Source organism: Bufo gargarizans, chromosome 3 (assembly GCF_014858855.1).
Source record: "Bufo gargarizans isolate SCDJY-AF-19 chromosome 3, ASM1485885v1, whole genome shotgun sequence".
Lineage (NCBI taxonomy): Eukaryota > Metazoa > Chordata > Amphibia > Anura > Bufonidae > Bufo > Bufo gargarizans.
In genome coordinates this window covers 396488222-396506735 of record NC_058082.1, presented here as the reverse complement: position 1 = coordinate 396506735, position 18514 = coordinate 396488222, and positions in this window count along the sequence as shown.

The following is an 18514-nucleotide window of genomic DNA, read 5'->3' as shown; positions in this document are numbered from 1 at the left end:
ACGGCCCCTCTCACGTTAAGGAAGGCAACTTCACCAGGACTGTTGTCCTCCTCGACACCTCTAATATCTTTGGCTCTCCCGAATGGAGAATGGATGGACTCTAGGGACACAAATGCTCTACTTAATCCCCACCCATGGGATTTTATACAGGTAGCTTACCTCAGGGCTTATTTAAAGCAGCACATCAAGGTAGGGGACCTCTTTCGTCCCTTAGTCTGGCTTGAAGCCTTGTCTGCCTCACATACACTACCCAGAAAGCTTACCTCACGGCTGTACAGCAAACTACGCCTACCCCCCATGCTAGCTAAACCCTCTTTTGTCAAGCAATGGGAATTAGATCTAAGTATCACTATCCCCTTTGAGTCTCTGCCCAGACTTCTTGACTCCCCCCATGGTACCTCCCGCTGTGTTCGGATCCGGGAAAACAGTTATAAAATCCTCACAAGGTGGTATAACACCCCGGATAAGACATCAAGATATGCTGGATCGAGATCTGACGCTTGCTGGAGATGCCTTGGGGAGAGAGGTACCTTCCTCCATGTTTGGTGGACCTGCCCCCCATACAGAGGTGGTGGAGTGACATCTTCGCTACTGCAAATAAGGTCTGTGGAACAAAGCTCCAGCCCTCCCCACAAATTGCCCTTCTTTCGCTCCCTCGGGGTTCCGGAAAGGCCAATCCCCCATTTGTTTTTACGCAGATGATCTTAGCGGCCCGCCTTCTGCTTCCCAAATTCTGGCTTCAGACTACGGTCCCAACTTTAGATCAGTGGATGCAGAAAACTGATCAGATCCATAGATTTGAGGAGCTATCTTCGTGGGAATCCCGTACACATCTAGTTTTCCTTAAAAAATGGTTATTGTGGGCTATTTTCAGATCCCCCAAACCCTAGGTTTCCCATTGGATTCCACTAGAGAAATTGACCCTATAGCTACTGACCATAGAAGCTCAAATGCCTTTTACGCCTACCTGATTACACGCTCCCCATGCATAGGCGTCAGCTTGTTTTTTCGCCAGGGTCTTCTCTTCTCTCTAGGCGTTAATTGATTGATCCTTTGTTGCCTCACTTAGAGTTAAGGCGCTCTTTTTGTCAATAGTGGTCGACGGCCCTGCTTATTTGCATCTGTATACTATGCTTATGACTGATCCTTACATGTATGTGACATATTTCTACATTTGTAAGTCGAGGCCTGCGAGCCTACACCTTGTTACTTGTCCCTTTGTTATATTGTATAACCTACAATAAAATTTGAATAAAAAAAAATAAAAAATAAAGATGAATGAGGCATGGATCCCGAAGGGACTGACAGTGGGGGATACGTTTGACTAACAAAAGGCCTGATGACATGCCTTGGCCTCAAAATGGTCCCCACGCTGCTGTATTTAATTTCTGCATACCGGATGACTTTCTTGAATTCTCCGCCACCAACTAGGGTTCAAGCCGCAATGTTTTAGTCACCTTTCTGCCTTGAAAACATCAATTTTTCCGGCCGCTGCTACAACAGCAGCTGCAACAATAACATTATTTTTCAGTCATGTGTATATACCAAATTTTTCTGGCCTCTGGTGCTGCACTGTGGCTGCAAAAACAAAACAAAAAAAAATAGGCACATACAAGTGTCAATTCCCCTTCGTGATCGTTACCTTGTTGTGGTTGTGAAGGACTTTGATGCAATTGCCTATATGCTTCAGTTTAATTCTCTCCCTGCTATTTTAAGGTCTATATTGTTCGGTTCCAAATGTCAAGAATGAATGTATTCGTGTACCGAACAGGGAGGCTGAAATTATGTTTGTATGTGGGATGGAAAGTACTTTTCTGAAAGTGTTAAAAGTTGTAAATGTTCTGGCCAGCAGACAATTGAGCTGTGTGTATTCTGAAAGTGTTAAAAGTTGTAAATGTTCTGGCCAGCAGACAATTGAGCTGTGTGTATTGTTAAAACTCAATTATCTAGCCGGGCCCAGAGGAGGAGTTTTATGCTGCATAAATTGTGAGTTCTGTGCACCAGTAAAGTTAGTCTCGTGTTTCCAACATTAAGTTTTGACTCATGTGTGGATTACTCGGCTATTCCAGGGATATTCCTACTCGTGGAATATTGGGTGACTTTCTTTCATGGGAAGAAGGGAATGCTTGACGGGGATATTTTCTACTACCGTCACAACTGGTTGGCAGCAGCGGGATTTTCCCTTCTACTTTCCTTTACACCAGGATTCCAAGCAGACACTGGGAACAGTGAATGGAAGGCTGGTACACCCTGCTTAAAAGAAATACACTGAAAGAACTACTGGAAGTCCGTGGAAGGATTGCTAGCAACAAAACCAAGCGGGTCATTATAGCAGAATTAATGGAGCTAGACCAGGAGAACTTGGTTGCAGCAACGCCAGCAGTACAAGAGATGGGGACACCAGTGATTCAGGAGGAGGAATCACCAGCCAACAAGGCAATGAGAGAGAAGCTAGCATGGTTCGGTCCGAACCCAACGGCGGATGTGGTGCTGAAAGTGATGAACCTGTTAGCGGAGGAGGCTAAACAAATAAGAGACGCAGAGCTACAGTTAAAACTGGCAGCAGTCCAACAAGCAGCCGCACACTCTCCAAACAGTGAGTACAGTACAGCAGACACAAGGAAGATTCCGTTTAGCGCTTTTAAAGCTTTTGATGAAAAAGACTGTGAAATTGATAATTACCTGGCAGATTTTGAGCGACAATGTAACCTGCACCGAATAGATAGAGGAGAGTGGGTCGCAATATTGTCAGGCAAACTGTCAGGCAAAGCTTCTGATGCTTTCCGGACCGTGCCAGAGCTTGAGATCCATAGCTACGCCAGGGTTAAAGAAGTGCTCCTGGCTCGTTATGCAGTAACCCCGGAGTCCTACCGACAAAAGTTCAGGGACTCACGCAAAACCACGAAAGACTCTTACGTGGAATGGGCATGCCAGTTATCCCTGTCGGCCTCTAACTGGGTCAACAGCAGCCAGGCCACCACCGCAGAGGACATTTTGCAACTAATGCTCCTGGAACAATTTTACGAGCACATCCAGACAGATGTCAAAGACTGGGTGAGAGATCGCCGGCCCATGACTCTACCAGAGGCCGCTAAGTTGGCGGATGAATATGCGGATACTCGCAAGACGAACCCGGTCACACCACGGGTACAACCTCCACGACCAACGGTGCCCTCATACCCACCCGCCGCTAGATACCAACCTCCTAACAGACCGGTGACATCTAGCCCTCGCTATCCACGCCAGGAGGGCAATGAACAACGCTGCTTCCGGTGCAAACAGCTGGGTCACTACAAGCAGAATTGCCCCATGGACAACAACACCAGGTCAAATTGGTCTCGACCTGGGTACCGCCCCCCAGCAGCAGCCCATTGTGTAGACTCGGCTTGGGATCCCCAGGAACTGGGTCAGGAAGAACCATTGGGCACCCTTTACGAAGCCCTCATGGTACAATCTGTTATTACCGACAACAGGAAACACCATTGTCAGCTGGTCATGGTTAATGGAAAAACCGCCCGGGGATTAAGAGACAGTGGGGCAACCATCACGTTGGTACAAAGACACCTTATTAAGGCATCAGAGAAACAGGGGAAATCAATTGCTGTGAGAGTGGCAGGGGGGGCAGTATACCGTATCCCTACTGCACAGGTACACCTAGACTGGGGGGCGGGAGCTGGCATTGTTCATGTGGGCGTCATGAAAGACTTACCTTCTGAAGTCATCTTGGGCAACGACATTGGCCCCCTGACTTCGGCGTTCGCCTCTACCCCCGCTCAGGAGGCCCACGCAGTAACCACCAGAGCACAAAGTCGCGCTGCCGAGAGCCATCCACTTCCTACTGAGACCCAGGTAAGCCAACCCAACCTACCCTTGACTGTAGAACCCCTACCCTGGGACACCCCAGAGGACTTTGGGCGGGAGGTGACCGGAGACCCTTCCCTCAGAAAGTATCGAGAGAAAGCCAGGAGGGGCCAAGGGGGATTAGAGAAGGAGCAATTTATCTGGGAGAACGGCCGCTTGTACAGGCTCACCAAGACCCGGGGTAATGCACCAGGGCCTAAGCAAAAACGCCAGCTGGTAGTTCCCCGGAAATACCGGCAGGAGTTATTGAGGATTGGGCACGACGTACCCTTGGCAGGCCATTTGGGAATACGCAAGACAGGGTATCGGGTAACCCAGAACTTTTTCTGGCCTGGGGTATCTGACGACGTCAGGGCGTATTGTCAAACGTGCGAGGTATGCCAACGTATAGGTAAAAAGGGAGACCACCCAAAGGCTAAACTAGTTTCCATGCCCATTATTGAAGAACCGTTCACAAGGGTAGCCGTGGACATTATAGGGCCCCTGGCCCAACCTAGCCGTTCCGGCAAGCGGTATATACTCACCATAGTAGACTACGCCACCCGTTACCCCGAAGCGGTAGCTCAATCTAACATTCAGGCTGAGACCGTAGCAGAGGCCCTAGTTAAAGTATTTTCCCGAGTAGGCTTTCCCAAGGAGGTTCTGTCCGACCAAGGTACCCAATTCACGGCCGAGGTAACCCAGCAGATATGGAAAACCTGTGGAGTTAAATCCCTGACTAGCTCCCCATACCATCCCCAGACTAACGGCCTGTGCGAGCGCTTCAACGGAACGCTAAAGCAAATGTTGAAGTCGTTCACGGGGGCATACAAGGATTGGGAGCGATTCCTACCACACCTTCTCTTTGCCTACCGAGAGGTGCCGCAGGAATCGACCGGATTCTCACCCTTCGAACTTCTCTATGGGAGGCGGGTGAGGGGGCCCTTAGATCTCATCAAGGATCACTGGGAGGGGCAGACAGAGATTGAGGGGACCCCGGTTGTACCTTATGTCCTGGAGCTGAGGGACCGCATGGAGGAATTAGCCCAGACAGTGCGAGAGAACCTCCGGGCGGCCCAGCAGCGCCAGAAGGTATGGTATAACCGATGGGCTAGGCACCGGAGCTTTCAGATAGGCCAAAAGGTCATGGTATTAAGACCAGTCCGAACAGAAAAGCTCCAGGCCGCCTGGCAGGGCCCCTATAAAGTTATAGGACAGATATGCGACACGACCTACACGATAGCCAGCTGTGAGGATGAAGATGTGAAACGAACCTTTCACATCAACATGCTCAAGGCCTATCAGGAACGGGCAGAGGAGGTAGCCGCTATCTGTGCACCAGCGGGAGAAGACACAGAGACCCTACCCCTTCCCGACCTATTGGGCAGTAACGACGGGATGACCCAGATAAAGAAAGTCCAGCTAGGTGAACAGCTGGAGCCGCAAGAGCGGGCTCAAGCTGTCCGCTTACTAGAAACAAAACAGGCCACATTCTCTCAGGAGCCTGGATACACACTCCTAGCCATACACAAGGTAGAGACTCCAGGACAGGCACCCCTGAGACAGCCCCCTTACCGTATCCCCGAAGCAGTCCGGGAAGGGATGCGGAAGGAAATAGATGAGATGCTTCGGCTAGGCGTAATCGAGCCCTCAGAAAGTCCTTGGGCCTCGCCGGTAGTCTTTGTGCCAAAGAAGGATGGGACAACCCGCTTCTGTGTAGATTACTGGCGCCTCAACGACAAGACAGTTACGGACGCCTATCCGATGCCACGGATGGACAAGCTGCTTGACCGTATCTCTGCAGGGAAGTATCTGACCACAATAGACCTATGCAAGGGATATTGGCAGATTCCCCTAGCAGAAGATGCCATACCCAAGTCGGCCTTCATCACCCCGTTCGGCCTATACCAATTCCGGGTTATGCCGTTCGGGATGAAGAACGCCCCGGCCACCTTCCAACGGATGGTGGATCAGTTACTTGGGGGTCTCCAGAGCTTTGCATGCGCTTACCTGGATGACATCGCCATCCATAGCGATACCTGGGAGGCGCACCTAGAGCACATAGGGGTAGTATTAGATAGGATCAGGGGGGCCGGGCTGACCCTGAAACCCGACAAATGTCACTTGGGTATGGCGGAGGTACAATATTTGGGCCACCGAGTAGGATGTGGTAAGCAACGGCCGGAGCCGGCTAAGATCGAGGCTGTTGCCAATTGGCCCACTCCCCACACCAAGACACAAGTCATGGCTTTCTTAGGCACAGCCGGCTATTACAGACGCTTTGTACCCGACTATAGCGCCCTGGCCAAACCCCTGACGACTTGACCAAAAAGTAGCTACCCCGACAAGTCCTGTGGTCCCCGGAATGCGAGGTGGCTTTCCAAGCACTAAAGACTGCTCTGGTTAATGCTCCGGTGTTGGTTACCCCAGATCCTAACAAAAGATTTATTGTCCACACAGACGCTTCAATGTTTGGACTGGGGGCAGTACTGAGCCAGATCGGGGAGGATGGAGGTGAGCACCCGGTGGCATACCTGAGTCGGAAGCTGTTGCCAAGGGAGGTCAGCTATGCCACCATTGAAAAAGAGTGTTTGGCCTTGGTGTGGGCACTCAAAAAGCTCACACCTTACCTTTATGGCCGGGCGTTCACTCTCATCACCGATCACAACCCCTTGGTGTGGCTTAACCGGGTTTCAGGGGACAACGCCCGTTTGCTACGCTGGAGCTTGGCCTTACAGCCCTATGACTTTACGATTCATTATCGCCCAGGCAAGCAAAACGGGAATGCCGATGGATTGTCACGCCAAACGGATTTAACCTTGGACTAAAAGCTCTGAACCCGTCAACCCTACTGGACCAGGAAAGGTCCAACCGAGTTGCCGGAGCAGGGAGAAAAAGGGGGGCCATTGTGAAGGACTTTGATGCAATTGCCTATATGCTTCAGTTTAATTCTCTCCCTGCTATTTTAAGGTCTATATTGTTCGGTTCCAAATGTCAAGAATGAATGTATTCGTGTACCGAACAGGGAGGCTGAAATTATGTTTGTATGTGGGATGGAAAGTACTTTTCTGAAAGTGTTAAAAGTTGTAAATGTTCTGGCCAGCAGACAATTGAGCTGTGTGTATTCTGAAAGTGTTAAAAGTTGTAAATGTTCTGGCCAGCAGACAATTGAGCTGTGTGTATTGTTAAAACTCAATTATCTAGCCGGGCCCAGAGGAGGAGTTTTATGCTGCATAAATTGTGAGTTCTGTGCGCCAGTAAAGTTAGTCTCGTGTTTCCAACATTAAGTTTTGACTCATGTGTGGATTACTCGGCGATTCCAGGGATATTCCTACTCGTGGAATATTGGGTGATTTTCTTTCATGGGATGAAGGGAATGCTTGACGGGGATATTTTCTACTACCGTCACAGTGGTGAAGGGGCTTGTGTATCACAATGAAGCGATCATCACCTCTATGAGTGTGTTGGCAATGTTGCCACACCCCAGATGATAAGGCCGTTGCTTCATTATGATCAGACCAAAAGTGATCGGCTGGATAATTTTTTTATAGAAAAAACAATAATTTAAATTTTTTTGGGTTGTATGGGTTTTTACTACATAAAATAAAAAAAATCATAATAAAGTCTCTTAATAGTTTATTAGAAATAATGCAGACATTTTAAAAAATCCCCATCAATTCCAATGAAAGCAAGTACAAAGCTCAGAACTAAATTATTGCAGGATTTCGCAATGGTTCGTTAATTCGACACACGTCCCCCGATAGGGGACGTAACAGGGATTAAACTGATAGGAATAGTACTAGTTAAGACACCACTCATATAGGGTGTCACAGCACATTGCTTCGTGCACGCGCAGTGCCCCAACTTGGGAGTAAGAGGAACGACCAAGCTGCTTTTTCCATCTCCCGGTTCCTAAAAATCTATTCAATTTGGTGTATCAGAGTTTGGTCTGTCACTGTTCAGGCAGTCGAAGGTACCCGGCCTAAATTTTTTTTCACAAAAGGCAATCCCTGATATGGGACGTAACAGGGATTAAACTGATGAGAAGAGAACTACAGAAAATACCACTCATATCGGGTGTGACAGTAAATTGCGCGGCGCAGATGCAGTGACCGTGGATTCAAACAAAGGGGAGGGAGCCAGCGTTTTTTTAACCATCTCCCCGTTCGAAAAATCGATTCAATAAATTGACCCCAGATTGGGTACATAACAGGGATTAAACTGATGAGAAAAGAACTACAGAAAATACCACTCATATCGGGTGTGACAGTAAATTGCACGGCGCAGACGCAGTGACCGTGGATTCAAACAAAGGGCGGGGAGCCAGCGTTTTTTAACTATCTCCCCGTTAGAAAAATCAATTCAATAAATGGACCTCAGATTGGGGACGTAACAGGAATTAAACTGATGAGAAGAGAACTACAGTAAATACCACTCATATCGGGTGTGACAGTAAATTGCACGGCGCAGACGCAGTGACCGCGGATTCAAACAAAGGAGAGGGAGACAGCATTTTTTTAACCATCTCCCTGTTCGACAAAAATCAATTCAATTCACCTTTCGGGGACCCTTGGTGTTGTACGTGGCTGGGTGGAGGAAGAAACCTTCAATGACATCAATGGGACACGGTATCAAACCTTGTGCAAATGAGGAGTTTGCAGTTGGGCAAATGGACTGTTTGTGGTTGTTTGCCGTGCATTAAATGGGGAGTTTGGTCTGTCAATGTCTGTGAAGCGGGCGTAACCCTTACACTACCTGATCAATATAACATCATACCTGATCGTATACACACACTTGATGTTTTAAACCACGTTGTTCAATATATTTTAGGATTGTTAACTATGTAATTTTCAATGGGAATTTTGCCATGGATCCTCCTCCGGCATGCCACAGTCCAGGTGTTATTCCCTTTGAAACAACTTTTCTATCACTACTGTGGGTAGAAAGAGTCCCTGTGGCTTTTAAAATTTGCCTGCCAATTGAAGTCAATGGCGGTTCGCGAACATTTGCAGAAATTCGCGTTCACCGTTTGCGAACTGAAAATTTTATGTTCGCGACATCTGGGGCCTTTATGTTTGCGACATCTGGGGCCTTTGCTGCATTTGTCACAGTCAAATACAACCAGTCAATTCTGCAGTTACATTGTTAGTTGACAAATTAAAAAAAATTCGGACCGTGAAGTAATTGTATAAAATTGTCACTGTTGTGTGACCCCAAGAAATTTTTCATCTTTATGACACCGGCACTGCCTTACTCTTAGTGAACTAAATTGTTGACTATTGGCGGTTACATTGTCGCCTGACAAAAAATATCTGTTAGTTTGGTGGGTGAACGCAAAGAATGAAGAGAGCGTCAAATATGGGATGTGGCCCCGGTCGTGGTGCTGCTGGTGGAGCTCCTGTTACTGGGAGAGGATGTGGTCGATCTGTGCCAGCTACAAGCACAAGTGTTCCTCAGACCCTACCTTCAGCGTTATTTGGTAAGGCCAAATTCCGCTCTACGAGTGGTGAGGCTAGAACAAGTACAGGCGATAGTAGATTGGGTGGCTGACAGTGCCTCAAATTCCTTCATATTGTCTCCCACGCAGTCTCCTGCTAAAAGATCAGAGTTGGCACCTTCAACCCTTGTCCATTAGTCCTTCACCTCACCCCCTTGCAAATCAGCCAAGCAGTCTGAGCCCCAAGTCATGGAGAAGTCTCTTCTGATTTTTGATGACTCTGCTAGCAGGGTTTACCAGGGCCATCCCCATAGCCCTGCCCCAGAAGTGGAAGAAATTGAGTGCACCGATGCCCAGCCACTTATGTTTCATGATGAGTACATTGGAGGACTATCGCAGCACGTCTCAAATGATGACGAAACATAGGTGCCAACTGCTGGGGCTTTTAAAAGTGTGCAGACTGACAAGGAGGGCAGGGGTGAAGACTCGGTGGAAGATGATGTGGAGGACAAAGAGGGCCTCTCCCCATATGGAATCAAGGTCATGCGAGTGACCTGTGTAATTCGGAGGAAGAAGTGGTGGTCGTACAGAGCCACGAGCACAGCAGAAGAGGGAGCAGGGTGCAAAAGCGGAGCGGCCGTCCCTTAGACAGTACGGCTGCTACTGCCTACTGCAGCAAGGGACCGAGAACACCAGAGCCAGCTCCAAGGAGTTCCCTCGCGTGGCAGTTCTTCATACAATGTGCTGACGACAGGAGACTGAAGCGAGGCATAAATGTTCTCAACCTGAGCACAACCTGCATGACCAGGCATCTAAGTGCAAAGCAGGAGCTGCAGTGGAGTAGACACCTCAAAAACCAAGAAAGGTCTCTGGCTCCTCCTGCTTCCTCTTCTGCTGCAGTCTCGGCCTCTTCATCCACCTTTGGAGTGATAGTGGCACCTGCCACCCCGCAAACAGAGGATTTGCCAGCACCGCCACCACCTGAGTCACCAAGCATCTCCACAATGTCCCATGGAAGTGTTTAACTCTCTATCTCCCAAACACTGGAAAGAAAGAGGAAGTACCCCCTACCCACCCACAATCCCTGGCCCTCATTTCTAGCATTTCAAAATTACTGGCCTTTGAAATGCTGTCATTCTGTCTGGTGGAGACGGAGAGTATTAAAAGCCTTATGGCGATGGCTGTCCCACAGTACGTTGTGCCCAGCCGCCACTACTTTTCCAGGTAAGCCATCCCTTCCCTGCACAACCAAGTGGGGGACAAAATCAGGTGTGCACTGCTCAACGCCATCTGTGGCAAGGTCCCCCTAACTACGAATACCTGGACAAGTAAGCACGGTCAGGGACGTTATATCTCCCTAACAGCACACTGGGTAAATGAAGTTGCGGCTGGGCCTGAGGTGGATAGCAGTTTGGCGCATGTCCTTCAACCACTAAGGATTGCAGGGCGCTTCAGTTTGCCTCCTGTAGCTTCTTATTCCGCATCCTCATCCTCTACCGCCTCCTCATCCGGTCAGTGTAACACCTTCACCACCAACTTCAGCACAGCCAGTAGTAAACGACCGCAGGCAGTTTTCAAACGTATCTGTTTGGGGAACAAACCCCAGACTGCACATGAGCTGTGGACAGGCATGGAACAACAGACCGATGAGTGGTTGGTGCCAGTGAGCCTCAAGCTCGGCAGCTGCGTAGCAGCTCTGAGACTAGCTGGTTTGACGCACATCCCTTGCCTGGCGCATGTGCTGAATTTGGTGGTTCCTTAAAAATTACCCTGATATGTCAGAACTGCTGCTGAAAGTGCGGGCCGTCTGTGCGCACTTTCAGCGTTCTCAGCCTGCTGCTGTTCATCGGCCTTCCTGCTCACCGCCTCATATGCGACGGGCTTACAAGTTTGGAACTCCACCTTGCACATGCTGGCCTGACTGTGCGAGCAGCAGCAGGCGATAGTGGAGTTTCAGCTTCAGCATGCATGGGTGAATCGCTCTGCGGAACAGCACCACTTCACCGCCAATGACTGGGCCTCCATGCGAGACCTGTGTGCCTTGTTGCGCTGTTTCAAGTACTCCACCAACATGGCCAGTGCCGATGACGCCGTTCTCAGTGTTACTATCCAACGTCTATGCCTCCATGAAAAAACGATTTGGGCGATGATGGAAGAGGATGTGGCACAGGAGGAGGATGAGGAAGAGAGATCATTTCATTGGTTTTCTGTCATGGTAGGTAAGATAAGGGAAGGAAACAGAACAAGGAAAAGCAAACTAAAACAACTGACTAGGCCACAAATGCTAGGGAAAAAAGGGGTCACCTCCTAGCCATCCCTAAAACACTTTCCCTAAGCTGCTATGCCCATGTGCATATCTGGATGGTAGATATGCACATGCCCACGTACCTAGGACTATAACATGTGGGCAGGTGCCTAGGACTATAACACACTGAACCAAACCCTCAGCTGTAGGGGGGAGGGAAAGAGACACCCATCTCCTTCTACAACCGAAGAAGCTAGCGTCACCATAGAGGCCTAGTCAAAACGGACACAGAAGGAAAAAGGGAAAAGGACTTATCTTAAGATGTGTTGGAGCAGAAGATCCACTAAACTACTAGAGCAAACACAAGGCAAAACTATAACCCACAAAGGCTATAGGGAGAGAGAGGAATAAATAGCCTCACCAATTACCTAAAGAACAACAGCTGAGAGAAGGCGGGATTCAGCTCAAACCCACAACTAAACAAACTGTCAGATCGAGTCACGTGCATCAATTCTGACAGATCTCCTCAGGCCTCTTTCACACGGGTGTTATGTTTTTTGGCCTGATGCGTTCAGGGTGCTTTCAGTGAAAAGCTTACGATTTTTCATGCGAGTGCTGTCAGTTTAGTATGCGATTGTGTGGCACGTTCTTGCGTTTTTCCCGCGCGTGTGACATGCGCGTGAAAAAAACCTGAACTATTCTCTTTATTCACCTTTTTAATGCCAACAGATATATAAACCCCCAGCATACATTATTTTAATGAAATGTCCCAATTTATTTTTAAATTGCTTGTGTTGGTGTTTTTTTTTTTTTTTTTTACGCTCAATATGTAATGTTTTTATACACGTATGTGAAATATGCAAAAATACTTAATTACTATAAGTGTAACATGTAAGCAATATTAAAAGCATGTCCGTATAAAAATCATAATGATTAAAGTTGTATTTGGCCTCATTATAAAATATGATAACATGTGTCATGATCCAAAATTCCATCTAAATTGTTTATACCAGTGATGGGGAAGTTTATGGCATATTAGTACACCATCGACTTTTGCCAGGGGGTGGGTGACCATACAGAAGGGCTATGAGTGGTCCTTCTGTCACCGTGTCATAGGTTCTCCATCACTGGTCTATACTATCTTGTGCCTATGGACCTAAAATTGAGTAGAATTTGTATATGAAGATATGTTTTATCAAATCCGAAATGTGCAATCAATGATAATTTTATTTGGTTTGCATCTAATTTATATGTTTGTGTGTAAATGATTTGTAAATATTTTTTATATAGTTACGTGTATGTAGTTTATATTAATTAATAGTAAAATAGTACAATTATTAAAGTGTTATATGTGTGTGTGATACCTAAATTTTAATCTTTAACGTGTTTAATAAATAGAGAAAACAATTAATTTGCTGAAAATAAAACTCAGTTTTTTTGTTTTTGGTTGCCTATTTAAAATATTTAAAAACAGAAAACAGAAAAACAATCAAGTCTTTACAAATTGAGGAATCGGCTAGGTGAAAAAGCGGGAGGCAGAAACTGTTGCCCATGGTAGGTTGGTTGGGCAAGTGCTCCAGATAGCTGAGAGGGGCCAGCTACTGTGGATGATGGGCCAGGCTGCCCATATGAGCGAGTTAGGGGCCCATGATTGTGTCTATTTTGTGTAATTTGTTGGGGCACCTGTGGACCCTGAATGTGGCGGGGACCAGACATGTAGACATTGCTGCGCTAACTTTCTAGCGCAGCAAAAAAGTCCCAAGGCTCATTCGGTGGTGTGGCTGCTTCCAGAACTATCCCAATAGCATATTGGATCCTAAATACACGTTCTGGAGGCAGACTCCCCAAGAAAGGTGCTAGGCTTCTAGCATAAAGATCAAAATGATCTTCCGGGGCATGTGTAACTGCCTCAGCAGGACGCAATGTTCTGTGGCGGCTGCCACGTAATGGCAAACTTGGGGAGGGTACAGTGGAGTCTGGGGGCTGAGAGCTGGTGGAGGTGGTCAGCCCTTCCCCACTTTGTTCCAGACCTTCACATGCCAGAGGCTCCTCATTGCATGTCCTGGAGTCTTCAGCACTACTGTGTTCAGGCTCCTCCTAAAAGTTGGCCTACATTCTTAAACCGCCTCCCGACCGCCTAACGCAGGGATGTGTCCTGCGGGCGGCCAGGGGTTATTCCTCGTAGACGCATCCGTGCATCATCTCGCGAGAGGCGAGATTTTGCGTGAACACGCGAGCGCATGCGCGCCCGTTCACAGCGATCCTCAGCCCAGAATTTGATCTACAGCCTGCCAGCAGCGATCATTCGCTGGCAGGCTGTAGATGCTATTAAACTATACTAGAAGTTGGCAGGTGGAAGATGAGTGAGGGAACACAGCCAAATTTTTTCACGGCATGAACATGTCTGTTCTCTAAACTCATCCCTTTCTTGGAAGCTCCTGCCCCTTTTTGTCACGTGTCACGCTCCTTTACAGCATATATGAGCACCAAGTGCTGTGTCTAATGATGCAACATCTTGGCAACACATGCAATTAGAGCCCATGGAGGTCTGCCTTCTATCCTCCATGAGCTGTGCAGGATATATTAAAGCTCTTCTGAGAGGCCAAGATAATCTCCCCTTTTTCCGGGAGCCTTCACAGCAACCCTCAGCTCAGAAGTTGATCTACAGCCTGCCAGCAGCGATCATTCGCTGGCAGGCTGTAGATGTAGTTTTTTTTAACCCCAAAAAGGTATATTAGACACTGTTTTGTTAACAGCGTCTAATATACCTGCTACCTCGTCCTCTGGTGGTCCCTTTTGCTTGGATCGACCACCAGAGGACACAGGCAGCTCTGTAGTAGCACCAATCACCACACTACACTACACCCCCCCTGTCACATATTAACCCCTTATTAACCCCTGATCACCCCATATAGACTCCCTGATCACCCCCCTGTCATTGATCACCCCCTGTAAGGCTCCATTCAGACGTCCGTATGTGTTTTGCGGATCCGCTAAACACGAACACCGGCAATGTGCTTTCCGCATTTTGCGGATCCGCACATTGCCAGAACTATATAGAAAATGCCTTTTCTTGTCCGCAATTGCGGACAAGAATAGGACATGTTCTATAGGCTCTACAAAAAACGCAGTGTTCACCCGATCAGGTCTGATCTTTTGCACACACTTGCGTTCAGTCCGCCCCACTGCAGTGACAGAATATTTTTTTCTGTTCACTGCAAAAACACCGTAAAATCGGTGCGGCACTATAAAGATCACTTTTGAGGGGCATGGCGAGTTCATAGAAGTTTTTTTTTTGGCACAAGTTAGCAGAATTTTTTTTTTCTTACAAAGTCTCATATTCCACTAACTTGTGACAAAAAAAAAAATCTTACATGAACTCACCATACCCCTCACAGAATCCAAATGCGTAAAAATGCCCTGTGAAATCCTAAAGGTACTCATTGGAATTTGGGCCCCTTTGCGCATCTTGGCTGCAAAAAAGTGTCACTCATGTGGTATCACCATACTCAGGAGAAGTAGGGCAATGTGGTTTGAGGTGCATTTTTACATATACCCATGCTGGGTGAGAGAAATATCTCTGTAAATTGACAAAAAAAAAAAAAAAACATGTTGTAATTTACAGAGATATTTCTCACACACAGTATGGGTATATGTAAAAATACACCCCAAAACACATTTCCCTACTTCTTCTGAGTACAGTGATACCACATGTGTGACACTTTCTTGCAGCCTAGGTGCGCAAAGGGGCCAATTTCCAATGAGTACTTTTAGGATTTCACAGGGCATTTTTACACATTTGGATTCCAAACTACTTCTCACACTTTAGGGCCCCTAAAATGCAAGGGCAGTTTAAATACCCCACATGTGACCCCATTTTGGAAAGAAGACACCCCAAGGTATTCCGTGAGGGGTATGGTGAGTTCATGTAAAAAAAAAAAATTGTCACAAGTTAGTGGAATATGAGACTTTGTAAGAAAAAAAATATATATATCATTTTCCGCTAACTTGTGATAAAAAAAAAAACTTCCATGAACTCACTATGCCCATCAGCGAATACCTTAGGGTGTCTAATTTCCGAAATGGGGTGTTTCTACTGTCTGGGCATTGTAGAACCTCAGGAAACATGACAGGTGCTCAGAAAGTCAAAGTGCGTAAATACATTTTTTTGCACCATAGTTTGTAAAAGCTATAACTTTTACCCAAACCAATAAATATACACTTATTGCATTCTTTTTTTTATCAAAGACATGTAGAACAATAAATTTAGAGAAAAAATTATATAGAAACAGAAAGTGAAAAATGTTTTGGCAAAAATGTTGGTCAATTTCGATTAATATAAAAAAAAGTGAAAATGTCAGCAGCAATGAAATACCACCAAATGAAAGCTCTATTAGTGAGAAGAAAAGTAGGTAAAATTCATTTGGGTGGTAAGTTGTATGACCGAGCAATAAACCGTGAAAGTAGTATAGTGCAGAATTGTAAAAAGTGGTCTGGTCATTAAGGGGGTTTAAGCTAGTGGAGCTGAGGGGGTTTAAAAAAAAAAAAAAAAAAAAAAAGGTCAATTAATATATGACCATACCAATATGTACCCAAATAAATATTATAATATTACTAGCATCAGCAAAATACTTTTCCAAAATAACACTGGTTTAAACATTTCATTACTTCATGTATTACCCATTTAATAGCATATCTGGAACTTCTATTGTAAAATGCTCAATGTTGTGCCATTCCTTTATTATGTGAAAAATAGAAGTTAAGAATTAATTGCTATTAACATTGGGGTTGTGTACATGCACACGTAAACATGGTAGCACTGATTGGATAGAATGAGTGTGTGCAGATACACCACCACTACTTGGTAATACCTCTCTGTACCCTTTAATTATTGAAGTGTAAAATAGCCATTTAAGGGGTGTAACGGAACGCCTAGCACCCCGACCGGGTACCTTCGTCGATAGATGCTCCTAGTGCTTTCCGAGGACTCCAAGCACTCCACTTGACACCGTACGCCCTGCAGACCCCACGAACCGCCGAGGCTTGGTTGAGGTCTCACCGTCTCCTACCCACCCTGGACCTACGAAAAGGCTCCAGGCTCCTTAGCAAATCTTCAGCGTATAACAATCCCCCAGTTTTGATCAGTTATCCAAACACCAGTCTCAACATGATGAAGGATAAAACAGGAACACTTTATTGAGGACTACTCGCCCGTATTTATGCAGGTCCCCATCTGGTGGACACGCCCCTAGGGGACCAGAAGGGAGACTGTGACACAGGACAGATATGCAGCAATTCAGGATACACAGACACAACACATCCCCACAATGCATCATGGTTTCCTCCTCTCTGCCCTGGCGACACCCGAGGAGCAATCCAATTATCTCTCAGGACAAAGGGAAATCGCCAATACACATGTGGAGACAACAGGACAACAATCACCACCCAAACACACAATGTCACTCCCCCACAGCAAACACAGACATTTAACATATCCCCAGATAGCGCAAGTCTGAGTGCATATCATTAGGTGAATGGCACTTGCAACACGCCAGACCTGCAGGGTATAGCAAAGTGAGGTCACGGTTATGGGCAAACGAGGGTTGCTCACTGTATTGGAGAACCCTGGGCAGGCATGTGGCAGTGAAGGAGAGGTAGACACTGTTCCTCTGGGGCACACTCTGTATGTAGGGACCAGGCCTGATGGTGGATGAGGTGCCCTGGATGTTACAGGTATTTTGAGTGCCTGGGGCAAGGTCCCTTTAAGGTTCGTGATGCCAGTGCCTGTGACGGTGGCACACCGGTTTAAAGTTGGAATAAGTGAGGTACACAGGTGGTATAGTGAACCAAACGTTGCTTTACTTAACAGTCCAACTTTATACATACAGATGGTAATACAGTCCTACAGGCTTATTTCACAAGATGGCAGGTATTGATTATGCAAGATACTCAGAGGGTAAATCCACAATGCACTCAGAATCAGGTGGTACCTTTCCTCAGAAATAGTGTACACTGTTCTTCCTAGAACTCCTGTCTGGTTTCAATCCCAAGGCCCGGATGCCTAAATGGTGGCTTAAATCCTTGGTAAAATATATATCTTCCTCTCGTATTAAATCCTTGCTTTGCTTTCTAATGCCTCTGCCTATCAGTGTTACTTATCTTTGTTGGAAATATCCTTACTTGAATGGTAAAGGACTGTGGGTTTCTCCCAGGAGGTGCTGTCCTGCTACTGGGGTATCTCAACTGAGCTATGCTTAGCCTCAGGAGCTTCAGGCTGACGAGGTAACTCCTCTAGTCCCCTGGAATGAACTAACTCTCCCCTGTCTGGGCCTTGACATTTATACTAGGGGCTCCCTATCTCCCTCTAGTGTCTGGAATGCTAAATTACACCCACTAGGCCTGCAAAGCATATAACAGGGAAAACCATTGCATGTAAAACACACAATAAATTACATTAAATGCATAGATCAACACAATATCACTGTCCCTTGTGAGTAGAAGTAACATGCTACCCAATTGTCCCTTGTGTAGTGCCCACTCCTACCTAGTGGGACACTACACACTCAGAATACAATAATATTAGCTATCTGGGTACCCTCACATAACATACAATTTAACCGAACGCATAATAACATAAAATACAATTCCAAAGACAGATTTAAGCTGTGTGGCCGGTCTGTCTTCTCCTTTAAAGTTAGTATGGGCCATAATCCTGAGGCAAGAGGATGGCAAACAGCCCCCTCCAAAACACTGTGGCGAGGTTGGTTTCGTCACACATACTCTTGGCTACTGAGACTGGACTTTGTGGAAGACAGTGTGGTGCTTAACCGACTGGAAGCATTATCTGCTGCAATCCAAACGACCACCTGGTCGCACTGGTCTGACTTCGAGCGCGTTGTCCTGCGCCTTCAAAATGGGACATGAAGCTAGGTATCGTGGATGATTGTTTTTCTTGTGGTCTGGCAGCATGCACAGTTTCAAGGCGCCCAGAG